General features: G+C 52.6%; 1 protein-coding gene across 3 annotated transcripts in view; it reads left to right on the plus strand.

Annotated features, from left to right (window-relative positions):
* Nucleotides 1-23,321, plus strand: part of LINGO1 (leucine rich repeat and Ig domain containing 1) — a 197,349-nt gene that overhangs the window by 71,619 nt on the left and 102,409 nt on the right. The window contains exon 1 of one of the 3 annotated variants that reach the window (XM_012801828.1): nt 19,620-19,752. The exons of the other annotated variants lie outside the window; for them this stretch is intronic. The gene's annotated coding sequence lies outside the window, so the exon portion shown is untranslated. Of the gene's footprint in view, nt 1-19,619; nt 19,753-23,321 lie in introns of those variants that run through there. 3 annotated transcript variants of the gene reach the window in all.

Raw genomic sequence — 23,321 nt, forward strand, 5'->3', positions numbered from 1 at the left:
TCCCCAGTCCATTGTCAAATCCTTGTTTATTCAAAGCCTGTCTGGTCCTCCAGGAAGCTTCCCCTCACCCTCCAGCCCTCACTGATCTGAGTCAAAACTGCTGAGGGTGTTCCCAGTTGCTTTCTTCTCTTTGACACCCACTCTTAGCTCTGAGCAGGGCACAGGAACAGAGGCTGCTCAGCATGACCTATGTGGGTCAATGGCCTTATAGCACCCAGCACCAGGCTCGGTGTGGGCTGTGCTGGGTGGGGAGGAACACAGGGGTATGTGGGCCAACAGAGGGGGCAGCTCTTGTCCGGAGGCCACTGAGGCAGCATTTGAGCTTCATCCTGAAGGGAAAGGCTGGAGATAAGGGAGTATTGGAAGCAGAAGTCAGTCTAGGCAAAGCCTTGAATGCCAGGTAAGTAATTTTAGGATCTGACCTCTCTCTGCAGGCAGAGAGTGAGGGGAGGGGTCCTGATGGGGTGACATGCTCCTGAGATCAGACCTCTTTGGTAATGCCTGGAACCCTCCACCTCGCCCCTCTGCCTGGCAGTCTTATACTTGTCCTTCAGATCTCTGCTCCAAGGACACTTCCTCAGGGAAGCCCTCCCAGACCACTGTCCATGCTCTCAGGGCTCCTGGCCTTTCTGTCAAAACTCTCATACCAATGTCCTCCCTACCCACCCACATGTGACCATTGATTGATGACTGCTTCTGCCACCAGGCTTTAAGGCCACCGAGTGCAGGAATCAGAGGGTTTGGTGGTCTCCTGGACTTGTCACAGGGTAGGTACTCAGTAAATGTTGAGTGAATGTGTAAATGCATGCAGAGCACAGGGTCCAGGAATGCCAGGCTGGAGGCGCTGCCAGGCTGTGGCACATACATTGGGGGAGGCACAGACCTCCAGTGAGGAGGGAGCAGCCCCTCTGTCCCAGCCGGAACTGTGCTCCCTTTATGCGTCGTTAGGTGTCTCCTTTAAGAGCTGTTGCAGGAATAGTCACTGTCTCTGGCAGCACCTCAGTGGGCAGGCCACTGTCACTGCTCTTCTTCTTCTTCTTCTTTTTTTTTTTTTTTTGTGAGACAGAGCCTCAAGCTGTCGCCCTGGGTAGAGTGCTGTGGCATCACAGCTCACGGCAACCTCCAACTCCTGAGCTCAAGCAAGTCTCCTGCCTCCGCCTCCCAAGTAGCTGGGATTACAGGCGCTCACCACAATGCCCGGCTAGTTTTTGGTTGCAGCCGTCATTGTTGTTTGGCAGGCCCAGGCTGGATTTGAACCTGCCAGCTCAGGTGTATGTGGCTGGCGCCTTAGCCACTTGAGCCACAGGCGCCGAGCCCACTGCTCTTCTTCTGAGATACTGTGAGACTAGGTGGACTGAGCCAACTTGTCACTCTCAGGCTGGCTGGTGACTCTAGGGAGAGCCATGGTGCAGCCATGGGGATGGGGGCTGTGGGAGGCAGGATGGACCCAACCCTGACTGTACCAAGATTATTTTTAAAATCTGCAGGAGAACAGGGATATTTTAACCTTTGTTCCATCCAGGCATCCCAAGGGAGAAAGAAGGGGACAGGAGGCAGATGGAGAGTTGGCGATGGGCATGAGAATAGGGCCAGGGGCTTCTGTGGGGGAGGAACAGCCCCAGAGAGCCCTAAGGATGAGCTTTTTTGTCCCTAGCCCTTTTAAATATTTTAAAAGCTCCAAACAGCAAGAGGGACAGTGGAGTTCATTATATCGAGTTATCTCCTCCGTTTCAGGCAAAGATCAATCTTCTGAGTCTTGCCGCTCCAAGGGGGGAAGGGAGGAGAAAGAAAATGGGAGGCGAAGGAAAAAAACTCCCTGGACCAATTTCCGCTGGCTAACACGATTACTTGGCTGCCTGGCAGCAGCGCCAGCTGTTGGCAGGCGTCCTGGCTCCCCGCCAGTCTCGCTCAGCTGCTGGCTGCCCCCAAGGCTCCCCTGTGAATGGGACAGGTTGGCAGGTGTGAGAGCCGGGAACTCCTTGGGGTGGGGGCTGGTGGGCCCAGCCTCCCAGGGCAGCCAGGCTCCCGCTGTCCGGCTCCTGCTCTCCAGCATGTGTGGCTTCTCCTGTTGGTCTCCTTTTGGCCTTGTTCACATCTCCCCGCCTGGCCATGCCCTTTGGTTCCTTCCTTCTTCCTATAGGAGGCAGTAAGAGGACAGGCTCAGGAGACACAGTTGGCTCTGCCCATTCAGTCATTCATTCATTCACTCATTCATTCAACAAATAATTACTAACCATCTACTGATTGCCAAGTACTGCAGATAGCGTAGAGGTGAATACTGAGGTGAGTGGGATGGATATACTCCGTGCCTTATGGAGTTCACATTGTGACGAGAGCGCAGATGAGAAATAAGGATACACATAAATAGGCAAGATAATGTTAGGAGGGGGTAAATACTAAGAAACTGGGAGAGAGTGGGATGCAAGGGGGCATTTTACCTAGGGTGGCTGGGGGTGGTAAAGGAGGACTCGTTTGAGTGGAGTGGTAAAAAAGAAAAAGGCTGGTGGAAGAACATTCTGGCAGGAGGAGCAATAACGGTAAAGTCCCTGGGACTGTCCAGTGTGGGAGGGAGGTGGATTGTGGTGGAAGGTGAGTTCTGGGAGGTGGGCATGACCTTGCAGGCTTTAAAAAGATTTGCCTCTGTGTCTTGGAAACCCCTTGCTTATGGCAGGGTGGTGACAGGACCTGGAGTGTGCCACTGCCTTGCTGCTGTGAGATTTTGGGGTCAGGGTGGATGCGGGGATCGGAGCTGTTTCAATAACCCAGCAAGAGCTGGCCAGGGCGGGGCAGATGAGCTAGGGATATGGTGTGCTACGGGCTGTGTTTTGGGGGTAGAACTGACAGGGTTTGGTGATGGCTTTGGTGTGGGTTGAGGGGGGGAGAGAGAGGAGTCAAGGCTGAGGCATATGTACTTGGGGGACTAAAATGAAGAGTTCTGGTTTGGATAGGTCTGTTAGATGAGCAAGTGGAGATGACAAATAGGCCCCTGAAACGTGCGCTGGTGCTTAGCGGGAAGCTGGGGCTGGTGAGAGAGATCTGGGCACGGTAGGGATTTAAAGTGAGAAGAACATAGACAGGACACAGAGGAAGTCCTGGTAAGCCCCTGGGCTTGGGTATTTGGAGGGAAGTCAGGTAGGAGTTGGGAAAGGTGTGGGAGGACCACCAGGAGAGGCCAAGTCCTGAAAGTCCAGAGATAAAGTGATTCTGATAGAGAAAGCAAACAGCCACGTCAGATGCTGCTGAGAGCTCAGCGACTGGAGGGACAGAAAATGACCATTGGGTTTGGCAAAACTGAGGTTTCTGGATACCTTGATAAGAGCAGCTTTGTGGAGTGGTAGGGACAAAGCCCAGGCGGAGAGGGAGTGAGGAAGAATTGGAGGCAAGGGAGTGGAGACAGCCCAGACAGGTTTTGAGTTTTGCTGTTAAAGGGGAACAGAAAAATGGAAGGGCACATGGGGTTGAGGAATGTCCCTTCCTCCCTCCCTCCTTTTCTCCCTTCCTCTTCTCCTTCACAACATTGAGTCAAATTCGTATGCTCCGGGACCTTGGGCAAGTAGCTTAACCTCTCTAAGCCTCAGTTTCCTTTGTTGCAAAATAGAGATGACAACTCAGACGTGACTGGATCTGGTGCAGAATAGGCACTCAGTAAATGGGAACTGCTTTTAAGTAGGGAGATAGAGAGTCACACATCAGTACAGATATTTTTGGAGGGTAATTTGGGAGCAAGTATCAAAATTTAAAATGTGTATCTGACCTATAGAAATGCACCCAGAAAACACTTGCATGTGTGTGCAATGAGGCAGGATTTTTTTTCCCTAGTAATGTTTGAGATAAAAAATTAGAAACACCTAAGCACTCATTCCATGGGGCCTGGTTAAACAGGCGAGGGCACACTCCCATGTGGAGCGTCAGTGGAGCACTGTGGAGAACTCTACTGTGGCTCTCTAGAGGAGCACAGACGTTGGAGCTTCACTGCCTGAATCCAAATTTTGGATCTTGGGCACTTACTAACTGCCATTCTGCACTTTGGTTTCTCATCTAAATTAGGGTCAAAACAGCATCTGTCTTAAGGGTTCTTAGGTAAAGTGTTCAACCCAGTGTCTGACACACAGTAGGTGCACAGTGAGTACAAGCAAAGATTATTGCTGTGTGTGGACAGGGAAAGGTGTTTAAAATCTATTGTTAAGTGAGGAACATAGTTACACACCAGAACACAGGATGTGCTCCTTGGTATATATCCCCGAGTGTGTGTACAAAATATACAGTGAAAATTTTCACCACAGGGATGGCAGTTAGTACCTCTAGAAAGGTGACCGGGAATGGGAGTGTGTTTACAACAGTGTTTTCAACCTTTTTTTTTTTTTATCTCACTGCACACTTGAACCTACAGTTAAACTTCCATAACATACTTAAATTATGTTGATCAAAAAAAAAAAAAAGAGTAAAAGAATATACTTACTGTGCTTTGAACTTCTTTCAAAAATAATTTAATTAATGATCTTGAACAATTTTCATAGGGCATCTTAGATCCTCTCGTAGCATAGTTGAAAATCACTGCTCTACAGACTTCTGTATTTGAAGGTCTTAAAAAGAGAATGCTTTCATGTATTATCTGTATAAGGCTATAATATGTAAAAATGGTAGCGTAGGTCTTTGCCTCCTTTAGGAGGCCCTCGGTGACTGCACCAGCCCGTAGCCTGCCTGCGTCAGATCTTCTTAGTGTTTGGAAACCACATTTCCTGCCGTGGTTGCTGTGGGTCAAGTGTGTGTACATGAGCACGTGTGTGTGTGGTCTCCCCTGTTACCCACGAACTCCCTGAGGGTGTGGGCTTTATACTTCAAGGCAGGACGTATCTTCAAGAATGGCAGCATCAGCATCACCCGGGAGCTTGTTAGAAGTTTAGGTTCTTAAGCTCCACTCTGGACACTGATCAGAAACTCTGGGGCAGGGCCCAGTAAGCTGTCCGGGTGACTCTGATGCCCCCTGCCTGTACTGAAGGGGAAATCAAGACACAATAAGGGACGTGGGGTGATCCAGTGACAACTCTGAGACGTGACGCAGGTAAAGGTCCCAGGCAGAGGTAAAGGAGGGGCCCTGGGTGCTCCCTACCTGCCAGCTCCTGTGAGCTCCTTGGGACCATGAGGCACACACATGTGGCCCCAGGAGGGAGGATTTGAGGTTCAGTCCTGTGTGTCCAGGGGCCAGAGAACTGTCACTTCTGCCACAGGCAGGCTTGCTCAGGTAGGTGGGGGAGCTGTTCTTGGGCTGCTTCTGGGAGCCTCCCGAGTCCCAGCCTGCTGCAGCCCAGAACCTGGCTTTACAGAAACTGCAGTCTTGACTCTGGATGAAGAGTGGCATCTTTGGGCTGCCTGAAAACTCCCAGAGGCCAGTGTCCAGGCCTCCTCCTGCTCTATCTGCTGCAGGGCACGGGGGAGCCCAGGCTGGGTAGAGACTGGGGGGATGGTTGATTGCAGGATGGGTCTACAGGCCCCAATCTGACTGTCCTCTCACTAGTTTCCTGCTGTCTCTCTGCAGGTGTCTGGCCGAAGAGCCCTGAGCCCCGAGCTTCTGCTTGAGTGAGGTGAGCAGCCACCATCTGTGTTGTGGATGGGGCAGGGTTGAAGGAGTATGTTCGGGGCTTCCTCTCCCTCTCTCTGTCACCCCTTTCTCCTCTTTGTCTTCTGGAGGCCCCCTCCCTGCCATGATCCTAGTGGAGGGGCACTGTTGAGTTCCTGGTGAAGAAGGGGGTGAGAAGGTTTGGGGATCAGCTTTTGGTGGAAAGGAGGAAGGTGGCCCTGGTTGACAGGGTCAGGGTTATGTGTTCTGTGGGCCCTCAGGGTGGTACCGCTGGGGCCCTGGGGTGGGGGTACCTGGCCCAGGCTGGAGTGAGTCTGGGGACCCTGTAGGCCCCTTAGGAAGCAGGGAGCAGAGCTGTGGGCCACTTGGGTGGGTGGGCTGCTGGTGGGGGGCAGGCCAACATACCATCTGCTCTGGGAATTGGGCTCTGGCCTTGGGGGCCTGGCTGTGCTCTGTGATGAGTAAGCAAGTTGGGGATGTGATTCCCTGCCTGGTGAACATTTTAGATGAGGGGTGGCAAAGCAAACCCCAGCAGGTCTCCAGGGTGGACATACCATCCTCTGCCCAAACTCTCTCCTCCTGGCTACTGGCATCTTCTCTGACTTCAGTTCTAAGGAGGCTTTGCCCCATGGATGATTCCAAGAGGGCTTCTGGTATTAATTTGGTGTCTGGGGGCCCAAGCACGTTTGCTAAGTCAGCGCTGCTTCCATGCACAGGAGGGTGAAGAAGAGGTGTGGCCCCTTCCTGCAAACCTGGGTGGGAAGCAGAGGGGGTTGAGGGGTGGGGCTGCCCACTCTGTACTCTCCTCTGGCCTGGCCTGCTGGGGCCCAGTACAGTGGTTAACTGAGACCATGACTAGAGCTCTGGCTTTACTCTTGTGTGTGTAATAGCCCCCCACTGTCCTCATCTGTAAAAAGGGGGCTCCTCACAGTGCCTCCTCCTGGACATGTTGTGTGGAGGGGGCCAAGTACAGAGAGCCTGGCACGCAGTTTGTACTCGATAAGTGTTGAGACACATATCAGTTCGCAGCAGAGCCTTGGAAGGAGTCAGAAAGACTCTGGGATCAGAGAAGTGCACCCCCAGGATCTCGGACACCCCTGAGAGGGCCTGTACAGGCTTCCTGTCATTCGGGAGAGGAGGAACCGTGCTTAGTGGACCCAGTCTAGGTAGACTGCCTGGCGGAGGGGTGTTAATGGTTATTAATTTGCCATGGTTGATCATCTCTTTTTAAGTCTGCAAGAGAACCTTTTTCTTACTTTCTTTAACTAGCTCATTAATCTTAGCAACCACAGCCCATGAGAGGGAGCAATTTGTTCCCTTCTTAGAGGCAGGAAGCCAAGGCTGACAAGTGAGGACCAACCTTGGTGTCAAACTAGAATTTGATCTAGGTCCCCACTCCAGGTTCCCCAGTCTACTCAACACTCCCCTTACACATTGCTTCCCAGTTAGGGGCCTCCTGAGGGTAGGGATATGGTTGGAGAGCATGCTGGTGGCCATCATGTCTCCTGGCCAGGTCCCCAGGAACCATGGGGAAGGGGGTACAAGCTGGAGGCTGCACCAAATCTGTAGAGATGCCCACATGGACCAGGAGGCGGCAGCCAGCAAGTGTGAGAGGGAGCCTCTTGGCCTGGTCTCTTGGGCTCTCTCTGGGGCACGTCCTTCCGTCCTGGACATGACCCACTACCTTCTTCTCTGCACCTGGGCACTGACATCCCCTCTGCTCAGAGTCTGCCTCCTCTGAGAGCTACCCCACAGCACTTGCCCTCAGCTGCCATCCCTTGGGTGGCTGAGTGGGCCCCAGACCTACATCATTCAGTGAGAACAAATTCTAGTCATTTGTTCCTACCAGGACTAGGGGAAGTATAGGGTGGCCACTGCATACTGGGAAGGCCTAGAATCTGGGGGGCAGGGGGGACAGGCAGGTGACGTGGTGAAGTCACAGATGTAAGATTCAGTGGGAAGGATGCTGCTAAGGGCTAGAGCTGGGAAGGGGTGGGTTCCAGTCCATGAGGCTGATCGCAGCCACTGGGAAGGGATGCCAGTCAGACACCTGGGCACAACATCTGAGCATGTTCCATTATTTATGACTCGTGGGATGGCCCCGTGAAGTCTTTGGAATAGAAGAAACCTGTGTGCTGGATCAGAGCTTGAGCATGTGTGCTGGGGGGCGTGAGGAGCCTGAGAAGGAGGCATTATGCAAATCTGGGAGCCACAGTTACAATGACCTCATCTGTCAGAGGGCAGGAGCTGCAGGTCACACCAGGGCACGTGGGCTCTGACCGCAGTCAAGGCCAGCCAAGGCTGTGGTCAGCCTTGGCTGTATGCTCTGCCTCATATGAAGCCACCCATGGGCATTAAAAAATGAACACCTGAGGGGACCACAACTGTGAGGGCCGCCCCAGATGGGATCTGGGTCCACCCAGCAAAGTCTAGGAGGCCTAGGGCAAGAGTCTGCTTGGATGGGTGTGTCTGCTGGGCACCTACCACCACCCGGTCATCACTGCCAGAGTTTACAGGCCTGACTTTGTATGTGGGCTTGAGAAGCCAACCCAAGCCAGAGCTACCCTCATTTCTAAAACAGGGAAACAGAACAATGGGGGTGGGTGTTAGGCTAGTTCCCTAAATGACATCCTATACTTGGGGACTAAATTTTTAGCTTTAACAGGCCAGTGTGTGTCTGCTTCAAACTTTGCTATTGCTTCGGCTTTTCCCTCAGTCAGCCCAGCACAGAGGGGAGACCCCCGGGCCCTCTGCCACCAGGTTCCCTGGCCCTGAGCATTTCTGAGCTACTGGGGGTACCCTTGGGAGTCAAGTGTAGTGTGACGAGCTCAAGTTCTGAGCCAGACTGCCTGGGCTCATATTGTTGTCACTTGGGAGCTGTGTGACCTGGGGCAAATTTCCTACTTTCTTGGTGCTTCAGATTCATCTGTGAAACAGGCATGGTAGTTGCCTCCTCGTGGGGCTGCTGGAAAGATTAAATGAGAGGATGCATGAGAAGTCTCTACTATGACCCCGCGCGTGATGAGAGCCCCGTCAGCGGAGCTGTTGTCATTTCTAGGGTTGGTGGCTGGTTGCTCCCTGGTGTGTGGCAGGCGGCAGAGCTGGTTCAGGCTGCAGTGGGTGATATTTGGGTCCCGGCCCTGGGCTGAGGTGGGGGAGGCTCCAGCTTCTTTCCTGCTGCCTTCCTCTGGGTATGAATCACTGAGGCTGCCGGGGGCTGTGCTGGGTGAGAGGGACCTGGGTGTGGGTGTGCAATTGGAGAGGACTTGTCCCTACTTGGGTGACAGGCACTCTTGGTCACCAGGGTAGACGTAGCACAGAGGTGTGAAATCTCTGAGCTGTGAGGGAATAAGGAAGCGGCTGTGGCAGGGCACAGGACAGCAGCAGTGGAGTGCTGGGGTTGGGCTGGGAGGCCTGGCCTATTGGGCTGGGGCAGGCAGGGGACAGGGGAGGGAGAAGGACCTGGCACACGTCACATGCTGGGCCCCTAGCACAGGCTCTTCACATGTGAAGCATCATTTGTTCCTCACACAGGAACAGGATGTCATTATTCCTGTTTCCACATGAGAAACGAAGGCCCACGTAGGGAAAGTGTAGGTTGGCCCAATATGCAGAAGAATCAGAGTGGGGACTGAAGCCCCCGAGGCCCCCTGGGCGGGGAGACGTGCCTGGGCCCAGGGGGACGTGCCTATGCATGTGCCCCTGCATGCTGATGTTCTCCCCCACGTCAGCAAGGAAGCTCTCGGGGAAACTAGGGCAGTGGGGCGGCTCTCTGACACCTCCTACGGCATTGGCACCTGGGGGTGGCTTCCACATTGGAGCCTGGTGCCTGGGCCCAGCCTGTTCTCTGCACATGCCTCCCGTGATTCTGCCCAGCTCCCCACCCTGGCCTGCCTGCAAGGATGCAAGGGAGTGGTGGTGAAGGGGCTGCAAGGCCTCTGGGATCATAAAAGTAAATAGTGTCTAAGACATTGTATGCCAAGCTTGAGTGAGTAATCATTCTTTTATTATTCCCATTCTGCAGCTGAGGAAATAGAGGCCAGAGGGGTATAGTGACCTGCCAACATCACACAAGTAGGCAGATATGGGGCAGAATTCTGACCTGGGTGCTGGAGTCCAGCTCTGGTTTTGCTTAGTGGGCAGTCCCAGGACCCTGCCCCAGCTGTCATTTTCTAGCCCTGTGGTGTGGCCAGGCTGGAGGGAGGCATCAGATCCATATCATGTCCACAGAGCCTGCCTTACGTGGGAGCTGAGGCTCAGCAGGGTCCCAGGCTGCTCTGATGCCACAGTCTGGCTTTTCTCCTCCCTGCCCTGCTATTCCAGAGTGTCTGGATGACACTCTTTCCCTGCCTGTCCCTCTATTGCTCCTTCTGGAGTCAATGAATCCTCTCCTTGTCCCTCCAGGCCTGATGCCTGCTTGTGCAGATGAGGGAAAGGAAGAGCCTGGGCCAGTCCGGCACAGAAGGACAGAGAGGTCAGCCCCTCCCTGGGTGAATGGGGGTAGGGACTGGATCTCTTAGGCTCAGGGCTGGGAAGGCATGTGGAGTTTCCCCCTCTCCATCAGATGTCCTTTTCTGCCACCTGAGCCCCTGAGGCAGAATGTGTAGCTGTTGGGAACCTGGCCGGTGGATCAGACAGCATAGTGTAGATTCCAGCTCCAGTACTTCCCAGCTGTGTGGCCTTAGATATGTTACTTAGCTCTCTGTGCCTCAGTTTCTCCATTTGGTAAAGGGAAAATGATAGAAAAACCCACTGGCAGGGTGGTTAGAGGATTACATGGGGCTTTAACTTACAGCAGTAGGAGTGGTGCTTGGCATGTAGTCGGCACTCAATAAATACTAGTCAAAGTCACCATTGTTATTAGCAGGGCTATAGAACGTTCTAGGATGAGAGTAGGGCCCTCCTAGCTCATGTGTGCAACTAGATGCCAGAGCTGAGAGGGACAGGGCTGGAGTTTGCTTTAGCTTCCCACTACCCACCCCAACATACCCACCCCAGACCTTAGGCCCTGAGTTTCCATTATCTGGGGAACAGTCTAGTGGGAATGGGAGATGAAGGGATAGGTGGGGGTGGATGCATTTTACATGTTAACTATTTATATATTTATACCTACTTTACTCCATACTTATGAGAGCTTCTAAGCATAAGTATGGTACTAAAATAGACAAGCCAAGCCAGGAAAAAGTAGGAGTAATAGGAAGAAAAGGATTGGAAAATATTAGAACATAGGCACATAGGGTCTGATGTTGGACTGAATATTTGGCCATGTGATTCTTGGTGGTTAGAGTGAAAAGGGAAATGCCAGTTATGAGATTCATGCTGCCCATAGGAGTAGAGTGACCTATAGAGTCTCTGAGAAGGAGCTGGTTTCCTGGAGGAATTAAAGCTTCATCTGTCCAGCCATCCTTGTAACCCAGGGCAGCTCAGAGTCTGCACAGTAGAGGTCAGATGCCTGACCTGGGTCAGGGGCTGGACAGTTCCAGGCAGTAAGACCATCCTCCTGCACAGGATCATCCTGGGGCTGAGGGCAAGAGCCATGTGGCTGAGAGGGCGAGGTAGGCACTAGGCCATAGCACTCCAGCTTCTAGCCCTCCCAGCTCTGGATTCTCCCGTCCTGCTGGGTCAGCATATCTGCAGGCCTGGGCCTAAGGCCAGCACTGCCTGCTGTGTTCTTCTCCTTTCCTCAAGACCCTCAGTGAGTCGCCTTAGCCTGAGCATCCACTGTGGCTGGCCTGGCCTCTGGGCTCTTAGGCCTGAGCCTAGCTCAGCCCTTGAGGTTCCTCACAGCCCCTCCCTCAGGTTGGCTATGCAAGTGCTCATTGATCTGGACGTGGCATTGTCACCTCCCCAGTGGCACCTGAGCTGTCTGAAGGCAGGATGGTGGCTTTCCTACCTCCTTCCCAGTGCCAGCTGGGTTCTTGGGGGAAGTAGGAAAGTCCTAAAGCCTTGTAGAAAAGGAGGGTTCATCGACTTGCAGCAGTCACAGGGGGTGGGTTTTCTACTTTGCAGAATGTCTTGCATATACTTGGTCAAGTCCAGACCGCAAAACAGCCCTGCGAAATAGGACAGCAGCAACATCCTGACTGTAATAACAGCTCATGCTTCAACAGTGCCTGTGTGCCAGGCGCTGTTCTAAGCATTTTACAAATATTTATTTATTTAACCTTCACCACAACCCACAAACTGTTTTCACAGAAGGAACTGAAGCATAGAGAGGTTAAGTAACTTGTCCAAAGTTATGCAGTCTTTAAGTGGCAGAGCAGGGATTTGAACCCAGGCAATCTGGATTCAATAGAAAGGGAAGGAGCCCACCACTTATGATGCTTCCATTACATTCCAAGCATTTATCTCCTTGGCCCCTCCTGAGAGCTCATGAGGGAATAGTGAGACACCCATTACAGGTGAGGAAACCGGCCTAGAGAGGGCTAGGCCTTCCCTGAATTGGCTGGGAGGGAGTGGATGAGGTGGTACTCTCATTATCTCCATCTGATCCCAGGAGCTGTCCTCAGATCTCACCCTGGATGCTGGGAGGAGGGGTTAGGAATGAGGCAGAAAGGGTTCAGGAAGCTCTCTGCTGGGTGTGCCCACTCCCAACCCCCAGCCCTCTGGGGCTGAGATGAGGCTTTGATCACCAGCCTGGCTAGAAGCTGGGTGGGCACCAGGGGCTAGGACTCAGCAGGCCCTGTGCAGCCTACCTGGCCTGAGCTGCTGGGCATGTGGCAAGGCTGTGATGAATGGGCGCTTCGCAGGGTAAGCATTAATCACACTGCCAGGCAACAGAAGGGGCAGCTGCCTGAAATGCCAGCACCAGACCTGGCTGGACTAGGAGGCTGAGGGCAGCCAGGGGCTGTCTCCGCCAGGCAGGCAGGTGGGGCCGTCTCCGCCGGGCAGGCAGGTGGGGCCGTCTCCGCCGGGCAGGCAGGCAGGCCCAGCCTGAGGAAGGAGACAAGCCAGTTTAAGGGGTCTTCTCTTTTTCTCTCCAGGGACTGCAAAACCTTTTTTTAAAAAAATCTTGTTTTAAGATGGGACGTACGACTTATCTCCTCCATAAGCCCTTATTGAGTCCCCACATGTCAGCCCCGGCCATTTCCTCAAAGGATGTGCCAGTGTCTTCTGGAGCAGACTATGGCTTTGAATCTGCAATACCACCTACCAGCTGTGTGACTTTGTGGGAGTTACTCTACCTCTCTGAGTTCTGGTTTCCTCATTTATAGGATGGGGATAGAGCTCATTTTTCTATTTCTTTCTTTCTTTTAGTGTGGTAAGAAACACTCAACATAAAATTTACCATCTTACATGTGGCCTCTTTAAAGTGCACAGTACGGTAGTGTTAACTATATGGCCCTCATTGTACCACATCTCTCTAGAACTTTCTTCTCTTGCATATCTGAAATTCTGTACCTGTAGAATGCAACTACCTTTTTACTCCTTCCCTCAGGCCTTGGCAACCTCTGTTCTACTTTCTATTTCTATAAGTTTAACTACAATAGATACCTCATAGTAAGTGGAATCATGGAGATGTGTCTTCTGCCACTGGCTCCTTTCCCTTAGCATCATGCCCTCCAGGTTCATCAGAGCTGTGGCATGTGACAGGATTTCCTTCCTTTGTAAGGCTGAGTAATAGTCCATTGGTCGTGTACACTACATTTTATTTTTCTGCTCATCTGTTGATAGACATTTGGGTTGTTTCCATCTCTTGACTGTTGTGAATGGTGCTGCGATGAACCATGTGTGTGCAAATATCTCTTTGAGATACTGTTTGCAATTCTTTTGGATATATATACCCAGAAGTAGGATTGCTGGATCTTACGGTAATTCTATTTTTAATTTTTTTAGGAACTCCCATTCTGTTTTCCATAGTGGCTGCACCATTTTGCATTCCCACCAGCAGTACACAAAATTCTAATTTCTCCACACCCTTGTCAACACGTGTTAGTCTGTGTTTTTTTTTTTTTGTTGTTGTTGTTAGTAGCCATCCAATGGGATGTGAGGTAGCTCATGGTGGTTTTACTTCGCATTTCCATGATGATTAGTGATGCTGAGCATTGTTTCATATGCTTCTTGGCCGTTTATCTTCTTTGGAGAAATGTCTATTTAAGTCCTTTGCTCATTTTTTATTGGATTATTTTTGTTGTTGTTGTTGATCTGTAGGGGTTCTTTATATATTCTAGGTACATGTATTAACCTCTTTCAGATATATGGCTTGCCAGTATTTCCTGCCACTCCTTAGGTTGCCTTTTCACTCTGTTAATTCTTCCCTTTGCTAAGCAGAAGTTTTAAAGTTTGATGTAGTCCCATTTGTCTATTTTTGCCTTTGTTGCCTCTGCTTTTGATGTCAGATCCAAGAAATCATTGCCAAATCCAATGTCATGAAGCTTCTTCCCTGTTTTTTTCTAGGAGTAGTAGAGTTTCAGGTCTTATATTTAGGTCTTTCACTCATTCTGAGTTAATTTTTGCATATGGTATAAGGTAAGAGTCCAATTTCTTTTTTTTTTCCTTCACGTGAATAGAGGATACAGCTACCACAAGCTCATTCTTTCTTATATAGCATCTGTACATCCTGATACCTTAATAAGGACAGGACCCATGTCCCTTTCTCTTTCTCCTGGAATGGCTTTTGCTTTGGCCCAAGTCCTTCCTCCTCCCCAGTTTGGGACCTGCCGAACCCAGGCCAGGTTGGGTGAGGCTGGGCTTCCCACACACTGTGGGCTTCTAATTCACTGGGGTAGTGTGAACTACTGCAGAGATGGGGGTACTTCCCCCCCATCTTTAGTGCTGTGGGAGCCTCTGGGTAGGGTCAGGAGGTCTGTGACAGGGCAGAGACACAGGTGCCTGTCTGCTCGGGAGGACACATATGGGACCAATAGCCCAAAGCATCAACACTGGTCACCAGTCTGTGGGAATAAGTTCTTCATGGGGCACCTTAACCGCCCACCTCTCCTGCCCCATTCTTCCGTGACTGAAATAAAAGTGTGCAGTCCTACATTTGCTAGTGAGAGGCAGTTTTGGCTTTGGGTGCTCAGCTGATAGAAACTCTGAGGTGGAACCTACCAAACAAATGTAATTTTACAGCTGGAAAGATGAAGTTTTGTAGTTGGGCTCAAAAGCCCAATGGCCAGGGGATATTAGGCTCCTGTACACACTGTACATTAGGCCAGCGTATGCAGTTGCTCCTATATATACTCCCCAGAACCTGCTGGGCTGGAGTTGCTCAGACCAGCTCGGTCTGAAGTCTAGTGGCAGATGATCAGGAATTTGTGAAGTTCCACACAGGAGTTTATGTTCCAAGCTTGCATCCCCTAAGCCCATGTGACTGAATCCCCCATCCTGGGCTTTTTGTCCCTCTCAGGTCCTGGGCCAGGAAATTTCTGAAGCTCACTGAGCCCTTTCTCTGGACTGGGCATAAATCCTCAAACCGCCTGGCTACCCAGGAGAGAGACCCCATCAGGAGAGGGCAGATACAAGGGTTAAATCCTTCTACTTCGATGTATACCTACAGCTGGTGTGGCCAGCACTGGGAGGCCTAGGAGTAGGTGAGGCCTTCATCTGTGGCTTCCCAGGGTAGGTAGTGACAGAGTCCGCTAGGAAGCAATTGCTCATACCTACCACGGGCTGGGCATGGGTGATCTCGTGGTGGGTTTCTTCAAGCCCTGCCAGGCTAGGCCTCAGGGAGGCAGTGGGCCGGGTGCTGGTGGTAAGGCAGGAGCCCTGGCCTGGGAGGGAGCTCGAGTCAAGAGAGGTGGTAAATGCTCACTGCTCTTAGGAGCTGGGGCTGTCTTCGTGGTGACAGAAGCCTAGTGTTAGGGACTCCATGTGCCTTGCCTCATCTGATCTTCACAACAGCCCACAAAGTGGGTACTGACAGTATCCCCATTGTACAGCCCCCGACTCTCAGCTGAAGAAGCAGCTCTGAGAGGTAAGGTTGAAACTAAAAAGACACCCCACAGGCTTGTGGTGACCAGGCCAGTTAACCCATCTGAACACTGGGGACTCAGTCACATTTGAGGGGGACGAGTTTGACATTAGTTCTGTCTTCTGTTGAAGATGCTAAAGTGTCACGATGTCCACGGATTTGACAAAGCCCTGGGTTTACAGACCAACAAACTGAGGTGGAGAGAATTACGGCCTCTAGGTCCTGGGAGGTCATCTCCTTGCCCATCTCACCTCACTCAGCCTTCTTGAGCCAGGCTGTGTTGATTGCTCCAGGCCCCTGAGAAGCCCCTGAACCTGAATCAGCACTGGGAGTCACCAGCCACGTGTGTGTCTGTGTGCACATGCGTGTGCTGGGGTCGGGGTTGCCTGGAGGAAGCTGGTGGAGCTGAGAAGACCCCAGGGCAATTAGACAAGAGGGAGGGGCCCCCCTCTAAGCCCTCCCCACTCCTGTTCCGGGGGCAGGGAGTGGGAGAAGCCCTGGGTGACTGGGTTTGTGCCCACTATATATAGCCCAGCTCAGACACGCACACCCGGCTATTTCTGTGTTCCTCCTCCTACTGAGGCAGGGGGAGGGGAGAGAAAGTAGTCCATCTAAAAATATAACCCAGGGAAAAATATCACAACGCCTGAGCTAAGCCCGAGAGATCTGTCTCGTTCTCTCGCCTCCCGCCCCCGCGCCCCAACTTACCTCACAGCCGCCTCGGCTCCATTTGGAACCATTGGGCTGCCGGCTCCTCCCCGACCTGTGTCACATCCCCTGGTGCCCACCTGGTGGGGCTGGAGTCTTTCTGCCCCCATTTCCCAGGTGAAGAAACTGAGGCTTGGAGGGGACTTGCTCTGGTGCAGCCACAGGCTCACAGACCTAGCACTTTCTGCCACTGGCCACTCAGAGAAGCCCAGACACAGGTCCCAGCTTCTCCCTGCCCTACAGGGCTTGGACTCAGGTGGCCCTGGGCTCAGGACTTAGTCTACAGTGAAAGTCAGCTTCTGTTGCCATTAATATTTTTATTATTGTCCTCCATCTTCATCCTGACCACAAAAAATGACTTTTCCTTTGGGAGTTTCTAGAAGGCAGGATGGGTCTAGCCAGGTCTGCATCCCAGCGCCCAGTAGGAGGTCAGCCTGCTCATTGTAGCAGTCCTTGGGTGACCATGGCTGTGTTTAAGTTTGCTGAGGAAGGCGGGGCAGTCTAGGGTTGATTAGGCCTCAGACTGGGCTTGTTCTCATACTTAATCCCTTCCATGATCGCCCATGATGGGGGTGGGGTGAGATGGAATAGCCGGGGATTGGGCTGTTGCTGACAGGAGCTAGAGCTCAGAGAGGGAAAGTGATGGTTCCTGGGTCACACAGCTGGAAGAGTGGAGTTTGGACCTGAAACCGGCTGCCCTGCTCCTCTGGACTCTGAGGCATCTGGGTTATAAGGACCCCTCACCTGCCCACAGCCCCTTCTGTGGACAGTGAGGGTCTTGGGGGCAGGCACAGCCCCAGAGCTCCCATCCTGGTGCTCTGGGTGATCTTTTTGCTGCTGCCCTTCCTCAGTCCTGCCATGTGAGGGCTGGAGGTGTCTGAGGCTGGGAGACCATACCCTGAGTTTGCTGAGCATGCGCTGGGTGACTGTGTGATGGCTTGGTGTGAAAATAGCAGCATACGTACATGAAAGTGGAGAAGCGAGTCTGTTCAACCCCATGCTCTGTCCACGAGCACCTGCTCACGGCCAGATATGTTTCCTCTGTACCCACTCACTCCCCACCACCGCTGGCTTATTTTGAAGTTGTATAGTTTCATCTATAGATACTTCAGTGTATATCCCTAAAAGATGAGGACGCTTTACAAAACATAAGTGTAGGTCAGTGCCTGTGGCTCAGTGGGTAGGGCACTGGCCCCATTACCGAGGGTGGATAGGTTTAAACCTGGCTCTGGCCAAACTGCAACAAAAAAATAGCTGGCGTTGTGGCAGGCGCCTGTAGTCCCAGCTACTTGGGAGTCTGAGGCAAGAGAATCGCCTAAGCCCAGGAGTTGGAGGTTGCTGTGAGCTGTGTGACACCACAACACTCTACTGAGGGCGATAAAGTGAGACTCTGTCTCTACAAACAAACAAACAAACAAACAAAATAACTGTAATACCATTACCATACCTTAAAAATCAGATGTTACCTGGCACTTGGTATTCATTACCTGATTCACTCTTCAAAATAGCCTTGAGGTGTAAGTTAGCATGGCTGTTCTATAGATGAGGACTCTTGAGACCCAAAGAGATTAGGTCACTGGCCCAAAGTCACACTAATGGTAAGTGGCCAAGGAGATTCAAACTTGGGCCACCTGGCCACAAAGCCAGTCCTTGTTCCTCTTTGCTGTGCCAGGCAGGGCCCAGGTTTGCCTCCTGCCATCTGTGAAGGGTTGCCAAGCTCTATGGCCCTGTCAGTGGGGGTGGGAGGGGCTAGAGGTATGTTTCTTGGGGAGAGCCTTGTTCCTGAGCATCCTGACCACCTGGAATCTAGCTTGGATGCTTAACCTGGCTGTGTGCTCAGAGCACAGGCTGTGAGGGTATCCAGGCAGACATGGGGCCAGGAGTGAGTTGTCTTCTCTGGCCGGCAGGCTGAGCTTTACAGTGGCATTAACAAGCCATTTAAAAAGCGCTGACAGCACATTTTGCAGGCTCCTATTTAGGAGGTACTAAAAAATAAGCACCTTTTCGGGGAGGAAACTGCAGCATGTTGGGGTGAAATACGTCCATGTGTCACCTACGCACGTGTCACCCTGCATGTGCCATAGGGGTGGGAGCAGCGAGCTCCCAGCCTCGCCCTCTCCAGGTGGCCTTGGAAGGTGGCAGGTACTTGGTAGCGGGTGGGTTTGTGAGAAGTTCCAGCTCAGCAGGGGGAGGAAGAAGGAGGGTTGAAGCTTTGGTGGGGTAAGTTGGAGGTTGGGGTGGGCTGGAGAGGGGTTGGGGGGCAGAGGAAGTTACCTGCTCCAAGGCTGCCCATTCCCCAGATGGAGAAACTGAAGCAGGGATGGGAGGGGTGATGAAAGTCACAAGGTCATTTATCCCCTGCCCAGGCCTCCAGCCCAAAGTGGACTCTATAGAGGAAGTGTTCCTGTATTTCTCTCTGTCCTCCTCAACTGGCCTCAGAACAGACATTTTCAGGACCTACACAGGCCTGGACTTACCATGAGCCAAGCACTGTGGCAGGCACTGGGGATATAACAGTGAACAAAGCAGAAATACAATCAGATGATCAAACAAACCAAAAAACACATCTCTGGCTGCTTCATGGAGCTTACAGTTGAATGCAAGGGACTATAGGTAAACAAAGACTGATGGTGACGCTGTGAGGTTGCTGTGTACCTACCCCTGAGGGCAGATGTGGGGCCTGTGAGAGGATTTAAGAAAGGATTCACCAGGTTGCAAGGTAGGGAAGGGACTGAAGGAGGTGACACCTGAGCTAAGGGCTACAGGATGAATGCATGAGCCAGGAGGGTAGGAGACGATGGCTGAAGGAATGGGGGCAGCAGGCAGAGTGGCTGCTGAGTGGATAGAGCATGTGCAAAGGCCCTGTGGCTGAGGTGCAAGGGGATTCTGAAAGGCTGGTATGACTGCAGTAGAGCGAGTGTGGGAAGGTATCATGGGAGGTGTGACTGGAGGGGCTAGGGTTGGGCCTCCATCAGGGCCACCACAGTGTTAACTGGGGGGGGGGGGTTACACTCTTGAACTCATGTTTATGGACAGATTTGTGGCTGTCATGTGGGGAAATAGCTTGACTTTCTGTCATGAGTGGACCAGGGAGGTGAATAGGGGAATGTGAGCATCCAGGTTGGTGGGGCAGAGGCCTGGACCAGAGTGATGGTCCTGGGTACCCACTACTTCTTTGTTTTCTGTCCCATATGGACCTGCTGACCCAGGAAAGTTCCTGCAGGTATCTGGGAAGCACAGTCCTTCAGCCATGGGTGGAGAAATCAGGGGATAACGTGGTCCTCACTGAGATGGGTGCTCATCCAGTCACAGGAGGGGATTGTGGTGCAGGGCCCCAGGCGTGGGGGGTGTCTCTCTCTGCGAAGCAGCTGGGCCGTGACCCTTGGAGCACATGGAGGGTGTCCCATCCGCCTTGCCTCCACTCTGAGATCTAACCCAGGGAGGAGCCAGTGCCCGAGAGGGGAAGGGAGTGCAGGAAAAAAAAATAGCTTGCTTTACTTAATTATGACTGATTGTGACAGCTTGCATCTTTAGTCTGAAAAGTATCTATGGGGTAAGGACTGCTTTTCTCAATCGGGATAATTATGTTAATTAAAATGCTTTCTTTATAGCAGTTCTGATTAATAAAAACAGTTCCACTGCTCTCTTTAAACACTCTAACCTTCTGTTGCACAGGGAAGGAGGCCCTTTCTCAGCAATTTATGGTTCTTCACGCAGATTCCAAGAGGCGACCTGCTGCCGGGTGGCCTGGTGGCAGGCATGGTGCTCACACACATGCAAGGATGGAAGCAGGCAGAGGGGGCAGGAGTGGACCTGGCAGGTGTCAGGACTGGACTTTAGGGCGAGGATGGGATGGGCTCTCTGTTGTTGAGTCTGTCTGCGAATAAAAACACCACTTATTTCTCTAATTGCTGTTTATTTCCTCTGGAAAGCGTGGAGATAATTAACAAGCTCCCAATTAAGAAGAATTACATGTGGGGGACTGAGGTGCCTGGGCCGGGAGAGGTTCTGGAGTGAAGGGGGTGGGTGGAGCTGGGGCGGGTGCTCCCCTTGGCCTCATGGGTAGGAGCAGGGTCCTTACTAAAGTCGAGGGCTGTGATACATGTGCTGTGGGAGATGGGAGTAGTGAGGAAGGGCTGGCTCCCACCTCCTGCTATCAGGGAAGCTGAGCTGCAGGGGAGGCAGACACAGGGTCCTGGGCCTGGCCTGGCACCGCTGCCCATATAACTCTGAGCACAGCCCCACTGTCTCTCAGCCCAGTTCCTCTCTTTGCCTAGGCCAGAGATCACAAATGGGGGCTTCGAGGCACACTGTCTCACAGTAGTGTGACTGTGTGTATGTGTGCCAATATGTGTGTGTATTAGAGTATGTGTATGAGAGCGTGTGCATGTGTTTGTGTGTGTGAGAATGTGTGTTTATGTGAGTGTGTTTTGTGTATGTGTTTACATGTGAACCAATGAGATTGTGTGTACATGTGTAAATGTGAGTACATGAGAACGCATACATGTGAGAGAGTGCATGTGCGTGGGTGTAGCAAAACCCTCGAGCCACATGTTGTTTTTTTGTTGTTGTTGTTGCAGTTTTTGGCTGGGGCTGGGTTTGAACCCGCCACCTCCAGCATATGGGGCCAGCGCCCTACTCCTTTGAACCACAGGGGCCGCCCAAGCCACAGGTTGTTGAAAGACTGGGAGGTTTCCTATCAAAACCAGACTTTTGGAGTCTCTTGAAAAGTCAGAATCCCTGGCAAGCCCATGCTGGCAAGGGGGAGCTGAGTGCTGGCCGCCTCCACTTACCTTCCATTGCCTACCCCCTCATCTTCAATACTATCCCAGCCTGGGAGGTGGTTGAGTCTTTACAGCCTTGTCAGTCTAGTCTGCCTGTGAAGGTTGAGGAGGAGTTGGTCTTGCCTGGGGAAGGGTGTTTAGATACCAAAGAAGTGGGGAGCCATCTCAGCTGATTACCATCCCTTCTCCTGAAAGAAATGAGTGGAGATGGGGCCCCAGAGCTGAGAGGAAAAGTGTCCCTGTGCTGGCAGGAGATGCTGTGGGGCTCCGCACTACTCTGTCCAGTCACCTCAGGGAGCTGCTCAGCCCCTGAGCTGCTTGCCCCGAGGGGTCAGCAAAGCTGGTGAGACTCTAGAGGAGGCAGTGAGGAGGGGTTGTGGGAGACGCCTCTGCCTCTGCCAGAGCCCACCCCTCTCTCTGAGGCCCCAACTCCCTCCCCAGGTGGGTGTCGCTGCCCCCTCTGGAGAGCCCCTCATCTACTGAGGACTTTGGCTCTTGTGCTGCTTGTGCTGTGCACACCTGTGCACACATAGCCTGGGGCCCGTCCATGCCCCTGGCTCCCCACCACCTCACTCAGCCTGGCCTCTATACTGCTGGAAATGAGGGAACAAGGCCTGGGGATTCTTCTCCATCCTACCACCTGGTGAGAAGAGGCTGTTGCAGGCAAGGAGACCCCTTAGCCTATAGTATATATGGACCATGAGGGGCAGTGGCTCATCCAAGGTCTCGCAGTTAGGAATCAGAGTCTGGGGAGTTTAAGGAGCCCAGGCCTCCTGGCCCAGGCCCAGGCCCAGGGAATTATTATGGAGGCTTAGGCCAAGGGGTTGAGGCGGAAGGATCCCCACTGCCTGAGGAAGTAATGTCAGTGGGTCCCCACACTCCTGGCCCCTCTCTCATGGGAAGACTGCACACTGGCTCTTGGCCTGCATCTCTGGGGCCTGGAGTTGGGGCCCTGAGGCTTGCCTGTGTACGTATGTGTGAACATTCACACATGTACATGTGCATAAATATGTTGCCATGTGCACACATACACATGTGGATACTGTATGTGTGGGTGGCTGTGCCAGCCCATGTGTGCAAGTGTACACACAGGTGGGCATGTGCGTGCACAGGTGCCTACATACATACAGCTGTTTAACACGTGTGTGTCTGGGGTGCTTCATTTCTTTGGTTCTGTCCCTACACATTCACACATGTGTGTGTTCCCATGTAGGTCTCATGTGCAACTAAGGGACATGGCAAGGCCCTCTATGAGCTCCAGAAGAGGCTGGCTCTCTAGATAGGAGTTAACAAGTCAGGGGTCTGAGCTCATGCTAAGCTGGAAGCCCCCAACTTCCCGAAGGGGTAGTAGTGAGTATACTCTGGGGTGATGCTACCTCTGCTCCCAGCTCACTGGACCCTCGCCCTGGGGAAGTACTACTTGTGTGGAGGGAGCCAGGGCTGTGTCACCTGCCTCAAGACTCCACTGTCCAGGCACGCCGATGACAGAGCAAGGACCCTCCTTGCCCAAGCTGTGCAGTGGGGTCTGGGTGACACTGATGAGGACCTTTGTGTGGCCCTGTCTGCTGGGGCTCCCTCCCTTGTGGAATAGCCTGTCTGGGGCCCAATGCGGGCTGCGCAGCTCCGGCTCCCAGGGCTGTCCATCCCCCTCCCACCAGCACGCTGGCTCAGCTAGGAGTCTGGTGAGTCCCCCTGCCTGTCTGCCTTTCCTACTCATCCCTCTGCCCCCATTATCTGACCAGCTTAGGGCTGAGCTTATGACCCTTTGCTAAGAGGGAACCTTGTTTTCAGACAGGGTGGTTTGCCCCCCAGGAGTGCTAATGGAAGGGTTTCAGGCTCTGCCAGCGGTGTGGGGCGCCATTTCTGGGCAGGAACTCCCCCTTGCCTCCGTAGACACATTGGCTCCTACATGCATGTGGCAGCCCCACAGGCTGGCTGGGACCTGGTCCTGCCACCCCCACCCCAGCCTGCTTAGGGGGCTGCCCCCCTCTCACCTCCACTGTATTTACGTGTCTATTTTATGATTTCAATTTTTAATGCCTCTGCTCTTTGAAGATGCTTAATGCTTTCGAGTGGAACATTTCCTTCCAGGACCTGAGCGCAGATTGAGGACAGAGCAATAAATCAACTAATAACTGGAACCTCATTTTCTGCTCCACGGCAGAGAGTTAACCCCCGCCTCACTGCACTCCTCTAGGCAGCAGCTGTGGGCGAGGGGCACTGGGGAACAGGTTGCTGAGCTGGGCGCCCTGAGGCTTGAGGCAGGCTTTCCCTCCTACTCTTCTTCTCTCCTCTCCTCTCCTCTCCTCTCCTCTCCTCTCCTCTCCTCTCCTCTCCT

This window comes from Otolemur garnettii, unplaced genomic scaffold (genome assembly GCF_000181295.1).
Source record: "Otolemur garnettii isolate 467f Iridium unplaced genomic scaffold, OtoGar3 scaffold00011, whole genome shotgun sequence".
Classification (NCBI taxonomy): Eukaryota; Metazoa; Chordata; class Mammalia; order Primates; family Galagidae; genus Otolemur; species Otolemur garnettii.